The 12,129-nt window shown below is 41.3% G+C and overlaps 1 protein-coding gene across 1 annotated transcript in view; it reads left to right on the forward strand.

Annotated features, from left to right (window-relative positions):
- Positions 1-608: 608 nt before the first annotated feature.
- osbpl3b (oxysterol binding protein-like 3b) overlaps positions 609-12,129 on the forward strand; it is a 30,103-nt gene continuing 18,582 nt past the window's right edge. Inside the window, exon 1 of the mRNA XM_083988920.1 lies at positions 609-803. The gene's annotated coding sequence lies outside the window, so the exon portion shown is untranslated. The remainder of the gene's footprint in view (positions 804-12,129) is intronic.

The following is a 12,129-nucleotide window of genomic DNA, read 5'->3' on the forward strand; positions in this document are numbered from 1 at the left end:
ATGTTACAACTGAGAACCTGTGACTGAGCTATTTGTCCAGCAGGTGGCGACATATGATCATTTTAAGCACCAACCCCCCTCCAAGTTCATCCCTTGTTTCTGACGTTGAGTTATCTGGTCATTTAGGTGATTTCGACCTCATTTTACCCTCCAACACAGTAGTTATGTTGGTTATGACGTATAATATTATTAATTCTCCTTGTTATTTATGAAAGTCAAATAAAAGTAAGATTGAAATACATTAGCAATAATCACGCGATAATTAAAAAGGATCCATAATTAAATGACTGACTTGCAAAGTGATGAGTTTGACTGTGTCTTCCGTGGTTTGTCCTTGCTTTTTTTTAGTGAGGGGGTGGGGGTCCTCCGCTAATACGTCACGGAAAGGACGCTGTCAGTGACACAAACTCCGCCCCTGTCAGGTGACGCAGGGCTGCTGTTCTGCATTTTAATTGGAGTTGACTTCAGCCATTCACGTACCACCACCACCTCCTCCTCCTCCTCCTCCTCCTCCTCTCCTCCTCTTCCCTCCTCCCTTCCTCCCTCCTCCCTGCGCGCAGCGGTTGGGGAAACTGATGCTGTTGAGAGAGTGCGGCTGGTAGCCTACGTGTGTGTGCATGTCAGACTGGAGTAGGCAGGCTGTTTGGTCCAGGCTGTAATTTTAAGTGTGTGTGTGGTTTTTTGGGTTTTTTTTTCTCCGTCTGTGTTCTCTTCTCTGCTTTTACGCAAAAATATTTGTGCACCGACTAAGCTCTGAGCTGTCCAGCTTTCAAAACCTGGAAGTCACATCTGTAACTGTCAAGGTGAGTGCGTTTCTTTTTCATTTTTCCTTTTAGATAGTTGAAATTCTTTATTTTATGACCGCAAAACAAGACTTGTCATCATTTAACAGCAGCATCGTCTCAGTTCAATATGTAAAGTGCTTTTAAAGTTCGGTGTTGAAGCTTTTGGAGGTCTGATGACACTGAAACATTTCATTACACAGAGAGCTATAAAACCTCTCCAGTAGCACTTGTAAAGCCCCAAAGTGAAACAAGCCAACAGTAAAAAAAAAAAAAAAAAAAAAAAAAAAACTTTAACCCCTGAGTTAGATGCCTGGCTGAGCTCTTATTCAGGTATGATACTGTACATGTGATTCAGAGGATAAACACCACTAGATTCATTCAGTCTCCATGGTAACTCTGAGCCCCTCTTATTGCCTTACTCTTCCAGACAAGTGAAGGCAAGTTGTGGAGGGTTTTTCTTCTGCCTGCTGTAGCTACTGTATAGCGCTAATGTACCATAGGTCTCTGCCACAGCAGGGGAGAGCCAGCACTGTAACCCAGTCAGAGGCCAAAACTATGAATAATGTGCCTTTCTAAGTGGCTGCATCGCTCACGCTGAGAGGATGTAGGTGTGTGTGATAGTGAACACAGATTTAATCAGGGTTTGAGCTCAGCATCCAACACACACACACACACGATAACAGTCGTTCTCATACTCATTGCAGAAGCTTTCCAGTCATATGTCAATTGTAATCCTCAAAGAGCTGGATGAGTCCTATCTGTTTTTGTTTGCTAAAATATTACTCATGGAGAGTAGCTGTAATTTTTGGACTTAGACGGCACAGTCTCAGTTCTTTTGGGAGTTGTGCGTAGGATGGTGGCTTGTTTGGTGGTCTATTTGTCACTCTTGCAGCTCCTGGGTTTTTTTTTCTCGTTCCTATCACACCCAAATCGGTGATTGCAGTCAAACAGAGAGCTACTGTGAGGGAGAGGAATCAATACAATTTGTGGAATGCAGCAGCAGGGAAGAGAAACATCTGTGTCTGTGCAAGCCATGTAGTCAAAGCAGCAGCGGGGCATTGCATTGCATAAGGTCACCTCCACAGTGATTTCAGTTTTGCCCTGGCATTAAGACAAATCTTTACGCGAATGTGCACAACAAATGATCTATTAGAACCCAGTGCATTCATCAATCATGTCATTTTGTGCTGAGTCTGAAGAGTAGAGCTATAAATATAAAAGTTTAAATCATCTGCATCCAAATGATGTATTGAAACATGTATAGTACTGTTCCTCGGCCTGTGCTGAAAATAAGAAATAGCCTACCCTTTTGGCTGCAGGTGTATAAAACAGGAAGAGGATAAATGGAGCAGCTGTTGTGAGTACCTCATGCAAAGGGCAGGTTTTGCCTCTTTTTGCGTGAGCAGTGGGTCTCCATAAATGATTCATTTAGTTGTGGATATAAACAGGTGGTCTGTGTGTGGTTCGAGGTGTACAATATAATCTGAAAACATTTTAGTAAAAAAGACACCAAGAGTTGTTTATTGTCATGTGATAGAAAGGACAAAATCACCAACAAAAGTGTTTCAATTGTATTTGATAAATAAGATCAGAAGTACAGTCTTTTTAAAAAATATATAAATTACATAGTTTTCCTTATCCGATTGTTTTTCAATTAAATCGTTAGTAGGTGTTTTGGCATGTATTAATGGCAGGCTGCTGCTCTTGTTATCTGCCTCCTCCTCCAGGAGCTAGAGAACCTGAATCAGGCTGCAGGGTTGATTTTCTACCTCCCTCGGAGGCGGCCAGATATCAACATGAAATTTTAACGACAGCTGCACTTGCAGATACTTTTAACTTAAAAACAATAGCGCACTCCATGAGCAAAGACATGATTCTTATACTTCTCCATGCATCTGTGGTCATTCTCTTGGTTTGTAGGATTAAATTATTAATAATCTTAACCATCTTTTTTTTTTTTTTAAGTATATATTTTTCGGCTTTTTGCCTTTATTCGATAGTGATGACAGTAGAGATAGACAGGAAATGGGGAGGCAGAGAGAGGGGGAATGACACGCAGGAAAGGTCTGCCCGACGCGGGATTCGAACCGGGGACGCCTGCGGCGAGGACTGTAGCCTCTACATGGGGCGGCCGCTCTACCCACTGCGCCACGCACCGCCCCAATCTTAACCATCTTAAAGGATGGAAGCTCTGATGTGCTTAAATAATGTAGTTTTCTGTCTGAAAATAATAGTTTCAATTTATCATTGATGGGTTTTTCTTTCTTATCATTAACCTATTTACAATAATTCATTATTAAGTCAACAAATTTACAGTCACATATATGAAACTTTATGTTAATCAATTTCAGATATTTAGTTGAAAGTCACTTTCTCAACAGGTTGAGCCCCTGTCTCAACCACCATATTTTTTTCTTAATGTCTTACTCCATTAGCTATAGTGTCCTTATTAGCTGTGGTTAATAGATTTTGACCATGACCCCTTTTTGGTCTGATTAAAAAACCAAAGCAGTTTGCCAGTGCCACATACAGAAATAACAAAGTTGTGCCCCCTAAAATCTTTGTAAGTTTACATACTCCCAACTCTTGCATTGCTGGATGTGTATTTAGGATTATGTTCTAAAGATGACATGTGTTTTTATGCAACATATGATAAATGATCTGCATACAGTGCATACAGTACTAGTATTTTTAAGCATGGCTCTAGGGATAGCGATGTCCAGGCTGAACTATCTCAGCAGCTATCGAATGGAATGCCATGAAATTTATTTGTAGACATTCATGGTCTCCAGAGGATGAACCCTAATGACTTTTTGTGTAGGAGGCTGACATTTATGGTTTAGAGTGGAATATCCTGACTGCAATAAGACTGGATTGCTGTTAAATTTTGCTGCAGTTATCATGGTCCTTGGAGGAGAAGTTTCAGTGTCTGGAAGCTACTACTGTCAAAATTTAAACACCTTAAGTATACTTCAGTTCGACTCTACTGAATAACAAGTTCAGTGTCAATTCTTTGCTTGCTTACAGGCTCGACTCAATAGTACTCAAATAGTAAATAAACACCAGAATGTTAGCATTGACACACTGAGCATCAGCAGCATGCTGATTAAAGCTGTGTTTATCCCAAAGCAACACTGTGCCAAAGTCCAGTCTCACAGAGCTGCTAGCGTGGCTGTAGGGGTTTTAGTCTTGCTGATGGCCTATAGCTCATCATTTCAGTGCATCAGCATGAATAAAAAGAAAAGTACGTTCTCTCTCAAATATCTTTTGCACATTTCATCCATAATGTCAGTCCAGTGCAGAATTTTGTTAGATGATTTGGTCAAGGTGGTAAAAAAAAAAGAAAAGAAAAGGTGTTGGTGGGTGTACCGACTCGACTCCTATACGATAAACAATAAACCCCAACCCCAAGATCTGTGGGTGATGTTTAACACCTCAGTTTAACAACAGACACTGCACAAATAAAGCACGGCTGCTGTCAAACCACAAAAAACACAAGCTTTTGAGAGATGGAAACTCAGTGCAGCTTTGTCTAGGCTCCCAACCCTTTGTTGTAAGGGGACAATAGTTTGCGCTAGTCTATGTGCTGTGTTCTCTTATAACACAGAAGGATTTATGCTGGCCAGTCAGTAAGGAATGCTTTACTGATGTTGCTGTCAAGAGTTCAGGCATGGAGTATATCTCATGAGATTTGGTAACTCCTCTCACTCAGCCAGTTCATCTCTGTCTGTTCATAAATGGAGGGTAATGGAAGACAATGCCATGTCTAAATATATCTGCACTCAAAGGACGTAGAGATTGCTTGTGGCAGTGCAGATGCTCCTTCTGCTTTTTGTGATTTCTTTTTCTTTCTTTCTTTTAAGGTCCATTTCTTTCACTCTGTGCATTGTTAGAAGACAAGATCAGCATGCTAACAATGACATGGATGTCCTCCAGGTCATTATCCACAACTATGGGTCAGTGTTTTTGAATTTATGCAAGAGTAGAGGAGAGGATGCTGCTGCCATTGCATCCTAATCAGAGTAACAGTTCACAGTCACAAGCGCTGTAATCTTTCATTTGGGGGAAGCAACAGCTGGATCGTACTGTCACACACGCACACACACACACACACACACACACGTAGTTCCATGTGACACATAGTGAAGAGCACTTTGTACCATAAAGTTTAGCACATCCATTCTTTTTTTCCCTCCCTCATTCTTTTGTCGGTGAGTAGCTGCGTCCTAATGAGCTGGTGTTGAGTTATGAGGCTTTCGGGCTCCCCCACACTGTGACTGTAACAAAGCAGAGGACCTCTGCCGCACTCAGAGCAGACAAGTGAACGAGAGATGGAGGATGGAGGTGTAGGAGGAAAGGGAGTGTGTTGAGGATGTGGTTGATTAACAGGATGTGTTGTGGCGTCGGGGAGAGAGAGAGAGAGTGACACAGACCCCGTCACATGTCAGAGAGGAGAAGACATGAATGAAAAGACGTTTCACGCTGCAGGAAGTTTGTGAGAGGGGACTTGATCTGTCGTTCTTTCTATCATTACGGTCATAACTGCGAACAATTTCTCTCTGTGTGTGAATATGATGAGCAGAGAGAGCTTTTGAGTTCTGTTTCATACTGTTGAAATTGTAAGATTACAGATAGCAGTGCAAGCTCAGTAGCACAAGCCTGTTTTTTGGAGAGGCTCCCTTCTGGCCTTGGCAACCTTTCACCATGCCGCCTTAAGCAGATCAGGAGCAGGCGTTACCATCTGTGCTTCTCTTTCAGAGAAGGTGTGGCCACATGTACACACACACACACATGCACGCTAACGTGGGCTGGCAAACAGTTCCCAGCTTGGTCAAGAGATGTACTAATGAATAATAGATCTCATATTGGGATGAAGCCAGTTTTGTCTCTGTGTCAGTCCTCTGGGCTCATCATTTGCTGGGTGCTGCCATGCTGACCTATGATACAGCTTGAGGAATGTATTTTAAGACTGATTCTCCTGTGGTGACCTGATTCTTGAGTTGGATTTAAGAAGTGTTTTTTATTTTTTATTTATTTTTTTCATTTTGCCCTACTCTCTGGCACTGTCTTTTTGGGAAAGAATACAGGGTAGATGCAGAGGCATGGAGAAGGCAATTCATTACTCCAGCAGACTGAAGTGACATCGTTTCACAGGGGAAAAGAGAGAGACTTTCAGGACTTTACTATTCTCTGTGCACTTGTCCATGTTCTACTCAGTATCATAACTCTTCAGACTGGGATAAGAGGCTGATTCAAACTGAGGCAGCAGTGTTGCTCTCAGCTCTTCGATTGATTGCGGCCTCTTGACGAATCTTATCCAAAAGACTCACGTCACATCAGCATTGAATGACACAATCAAAGACATACTGCATTCAGATTTCAGATTCAGACTTCTCTTACTATTCTTATGCTAGCGTATGGTGTGATCACCATGTTATGAATTTTACATCCTGAGAAGAAAGCGGAACCACTGATGAGAGAGTGATTGAATGCCCAGTCCTCCCTGTTTGCTGCAGAGCAATTTAGATGACTGCTTCCCATTAGGCAGTGAAATAAATTTTACAAAATAACTCTTTTTCTCAAGTGCTTTTAGTCTATGGAAAATTAGAAAAGGTATTTAAAGAATGATTGACAGTTGGAAATTATTTTACAATCATATGGTTTGACATTTTAAGGAAAAGCCCTTTTGACATTTGCAGAGGGTGCAAGATGAGATGATGGAGACTACTGGTATGTTTGTATGGCTGATGTGAAACTACAGTGAGCAGTTGGCTTATCTTATCTGAGCTTAGCAGGCAGACAGCTATAGTCTGGCTCTATTCAGTGTTAAAAAATCCATTCATCCTGCCTTGTGAAGCTCACTTGATTACACTTAATATCTTGTTTATTTAAGATATGAGAGTGGTTTTTATCTTATTTAACACATATTTCACCCATTGTCACAATATGTTCATATTGCATTGCACTAAATCATTTAAAGAGGTTGAATTTCACTCCTCATTGAAATAGCATCAGCTTGTTATGGCTGTCAAAATAAAGAAATATGAGCAATAAAAAGCAGGTATATTGCAGCATTAAACCACAATACTCTCATTGTTACAATCTATTTCATTGGGGCCCAAATATTAAGAGATAGTTTTCTGCTGATTTTTCCTGCTCCCCTTGGCGCTCTTACATCACAATATCCTTTTCTCTCTCTCCTTTTCCCCTATTCTTTCTCTCCAAGAAAAAGTTGTTCTACATTTCAGTAATGAGATAACAAAGACTAAAAGGCATCATCCAAGCAGCGTAAGTCTACATAATACAATTACTGTTATTAACGTGGTAACTTGATGCAGCAAAGGAGAGCCCAGTGTGTGGCAGCAATCAGAAAATGTTCTTGTTTTCTTAATGGTTGTGTTGTTTCTGAAGAAGCAGAAGAAGAAGAACAAGAAGAAGAATTACAGCAATGGTCAGGGCCGGACAATTTTAGGCAAAATGAGGCAATTTGAAAGTGAAAGTTCCAAAGCTGTAGCACATATGCTTCATTTGTTATGAATTTTCAAAGTTTTGAAATTTAGATGCGTGCTGTAGCACCGCCATCAGGACTATTGTCTTGTGTTTCCAGTTGAGGACATCTGGCATGGGACTGGACCTTTGTGTACGTATGGGTAGATTTTCATATGGAAATGTTGCACGAGCTGAGGCTTGAAGTCACAATCTTCAACACCAACAACCATCCTCTATCTCACTGAGCTAATTGAAAAGTGGAAATGTCACATGTAGCTTCACAAATCACAGTCACCTGTGTGCAAGACAGCAGTGTGTAAAGGCAGATTTTAAACAGCTGTCAAAAATTCAGTTATTAAGACAAAAGTCCGAAAATACACAATTGCATCTATGGAGATGTTGGTAATTTGTTTTTAACAATGATTTATTGGCTCCATAAGTGAAAAACTGATGTATAAATATCACATTTTTGCATTGACTCCAATTGTTCGCATGAGAGTGAGAGAGAAATTCAGTTTTTTAGATAAAATTGTGATATTTTCCAAACATCATCTACCATGACAAAATTTTGTCATTTTTTTATGAACATTGAAAATATGTTTACAATGCCGTTTACAGTCAAACATTTTGATGCACTGTAGGCTCAATTTTTGGTGTTTGGGTCTGTCTGGATTGTTTGTGTAGGACAGTCTGAAGATGCTGTCTAGCAAGTTTGAGTCAATTCAATGTCAATTGAGCAAAGATTGTGGGAGGGGATGGATTTAATAATTGTTTTATTAAAAAAAGATTGTTGTTGTTGTTTAAAAAAAACAACAACAGAGAGATGGACTTAATAATTTGTACTGAGGAATATTGACATGTCCTCGGAGTTGAGCATGGGACTGGACCTTTGTGCAAAGTTTGGTGATTTTTTGCGCATGGGAAGTATTTCCTCAGAAGAAGAAGAAGAAGAAGAAGAACATGCAGGATAACAAGAGGGTCCTGGCAGCTTGCTAGTGATGAGCTCACATAAAACCGGCATCTGGTGATGTTATCCTTCATGGGAAAATTAAAGCCAATCAAAAATTAAGCAAGGCTGGGTTCATATTCAGGTTTATTCAGTTGATGGATGGATTTTATTAGAGGCAGAGTAAATCGCTTTCTACTGTCCTCACCAGAGTTTGGTCTGTTGCTGAGGAGCTCTGCGCTGAGAGGAATGAGCTGTCAGTGAGTGGCTGGTGGACTGCACAGATAAGGTGGTTACCACAGCACCATGTTAGGTGTGTAGCAGATGAAGGGGCTATTTGTTTTGTTGGGTTTAGGCTGATTGTTCCAGAGCTTAAATAAAAAACCTTAGAGCGGTTTTTGCCTGTTGGAGCCATTTTAAATCAGCATTGATTTTCTTCTATCTGGATAATTCTGTTTCGCCTGCCTGTCAAGAGAATCAGTTTAGTTTCTCTTCAAGCTGAAAAGCCATTATTTTATTTATAGATGACATTATTATTTTTCATTTACAGCCCTTCCTTCGGCTTTGTTTGCTTTATACATAAACAAAGGCTATTTCATAAACATGAAGAGCAAGTGCTTTTTATATGAAAATAATTCAACTCTCCCAGCTGGGATTTGCATATGAAATGTTATTTAAGAGATAGTTTGAACCGCTGTGTGTTTCCAGTTTTATTTATGATGTGGATGGGAAAGTATGTCTTTTGAAGCCCATTGTCCATTATCTCAACCCTAACCCACTGTACTTTACAGAGGGAGACTTTACACTATCATAGGGCGACAGCTCCCACCATGAGCAAGCACTTAGTGGCCATGGAGAGGAGGAACTCCCTTTTAACAGGAAGAACCTCCGACTGAACCAGACTCAGAGTCTGCGGCCGTCTGCCTCAGTCTGTTGGGTTGAGAAGGGAGAAATGGCTGAGAGAGGAGAGGGAGAGACAGAGATAATAGGAACAATTTACGCACGGCCTGAATGGTTGTTGTAATGATAATAATCACAGTGTTGAATATAAAAGTGGTAATGTTATTGAGTGGAGTGTTAAGTAGCAGAGAACCTGCAGCTGCAGAGTCAGAGATACTGTACCTGCAGAGTAAGGACGGAGAGAGAGAAGCACAGACTAAAGAATGGAGAAGATTCAAAGTTAATGACATGCAGTTGTGAAGTATAAATGCATGAGGAATGAGTGTGTGAGAAAGAGAGAGCGAGAGAGAGAGAGGTAGAAGAAAGGTTATCTAAATATCATCTTATCAGCTTGGTAAAAGTCAATATTCTCTTTATATTTAAAGATGGCTCATTTTTCACCTCTAGAGCAGCTTCAGGCAGACTATCTCACTAACTCCACCACCAGTACTCTGTCTCTCCTGAAGTGAGTTCACTTCATACAGTAGATGTCGGAGCAGTGGGAGTGAGTTTTACGCTCGGTTCCCACCCAACGTCTTTGAATTAGTGAAGCACAGCAGCTGCCAATAGAAGCTTAAGTGCTATCATTTTTGCAAACATGACTCTATTTCCTGAGAAAGCTTCTCTGCAGGGGTTCGACCATGAGGCATTTATTCTGGTGAGTCACGTCCTAATGATGCCTTAAAGCCTGTTAGGCCTGTCAGTCCCTTTGGCAGACACTGGAGACAGTGGATGGTCAGAGGAACATCTGCAACATGAACTGCAGAATGTAATAGAGGGCTTTCAGCTTCTGTCAATTCGGTTAGCGCAGCTTAAAAGGACATTAGGCATCTATAACTTCAGCCGAGATCTATAACTGACATGGGATTTGCTGACAGTTTTCTAGTACATTTTAGAAGAACAAAGATAAAGTTTATGTTGCATAACGGAGCTCTAAAAGGTAGAAATCTCAGCAGCAGGTGAAGTGGAGTCATTTAGGCAAACACATTTTGCCCAACTAGACCATATGTTTGTTTTATTTTTGTTTTTGTTTTTTTGTTACTGTGGTATTATGATTAATCCCTGATGATCCTGGTGAGTCAGTATTTTACTGTTTTTCAAAAATCCTTTAGAAATGAGCACTGTTACTACTTTCTGGCATTTTACAGACAGTTTGATTACAATCTGTCAGATAAAACAGTATTATTGTTGGTTGCAGCATAGGTTGCATAAAAACTCCCCCAGAACAATTAGCTCTAAATTTATTGTGTTAGTACAGTGTAGCTGATGCTGATGGTTACACCACCAGATTTGCAAATAGTAGGTCATTAAATAAAGTACTTGATGAGATTAATTGTGGTTGTTGGTGGCGCCAAAGGATGATTCAGGGCATCTGCAAAGTCATCACCTGGGAATCATGAATTGAACTACCCACTACCCAGAGTTGTCTGGATCAAATCTTTGGACTGATATTGGGCCATATAGGCCTACATTTCACTCACATTTTGGACCTGGCCTTTGTGCCTGCAGTCCCTGAGTAGGATGGAGGTTCTCTGGTTGTCCTACAGTAAGACGAAGCTGCTGCTGCTGCTGAGTGAAGAAATCAGCTCAGCCACTCCAGGTTATCATGCTGGTTTCTCATTATAGAACAGCTGTGGGAGGCACTCACCCACACTTTACAGGAATATTCAATTGAGTCAGTCACCTCTTCACAAGGACCATTTAACCTTTTGTCTACAGTTCGGCGAGAAGTGTAGACAAAGGTTGCATATAGTATATCGATTCCAAACAAAGAGATTACAGGGTAAGCATGGCCTTAAAACTAGATGTACTTGTCCCTTTTTGTACCAATGCACTTGCACATAAAAAGGAGGCCGTCTTGATGGCACTGCAACTTTCCCTGTGGCCCATGTTTATCTTTTGTTCCCACTAGCTACCAGTGTCCATGTGATCCCCTCTGTTTCTTTGGCCCGGCACACTGGACAAACACACTCAGCACTCACAGCCTGTCAGCATCCCCCTGTTTACCAGGCTGTGGTCTCGGGCATCGTTGCTCTGCTCTTTTGCATGAGCCACAGCCACTTACCGCAGTCACTGTATGTCTTTTGTGTCACTTCATTTCTGATTCTCAGTCTGTAAATGACAGCAACCACTGTTCAGTGAAGTAAAAATCCATACAACAGTAACCTTAATCCCTAACACGGCTCCTGTGTAATTTGATAGTTTCATTGCACTTACTGCATTTCTTCATTGCCATTAATGAGCATGTGCTCCTCTGTAGGAAAGGGTAATTACTGGAGCTCTCACATCTAATGTCGCTGTCACCGTGATGAAAGCCTGAGAAGTGGTGTTGTTGTATCAGATGAAAGGGTGCCCCGAAGGGTGACAGCGTGGCAGACCTGCATATAGCTGGTGCGATCTGTGGAAAGTGGATGAATAAATCATAGGCAATGGAGAGGCAGAGCTGCGCTACTGTAGATTGATAGATACATAGATAGATTACATTAAGTGTGTCATAAATTGTGGTTGTCCATAGCTGAGTATGTTTCTGTCACATATACTGTATGCTGCAATAATTGAGATGTGCAAGATGTGCATCCTGCTGCCGGGAACCTCCTCACGTGGTTCCTGCCATTTTCATCTGGTTGTTGTGGCTGCAGTTTGGGTGTCGAGCTCTGTCAGTCTAAACCGCGGCCTGTGGTCCACACACTGAGAGGTGGTGCAGGCTTGGCCCGAGGACGGTGGTTTCAGATGACCATGCTTTTGTCTGTCCAACACAAGAGGCTGTGGCCATTATGCAGCACAAAGCTTGCGGATGCAGAGCAGGTAATATGATTAACCTTGCCGCGGCTTCAAAGTGGTAGTCAACACGTGGCGTGTCGACGATGGGAGGAGATGCGTTTTGCAGGGCTGGTCGGTAGAAAAAAAAAAGTTTTGACAAAAGGTAAAATCTCAACATGGGGATTTCCCCTGAGCTTTCAATGACGTCAC

This window comes from Trachurus trachurus, assembly GCF_905171665.1.
Source record: "Trachurus trachurus genome assembly, chromosome: 16".
NCBI classification, from domain to species: Eukaryota; Metazoa; Chordata; class Actinopteri; order Carangiformes; family Carangidae; genus Trachurus; species Trachurus trachurus.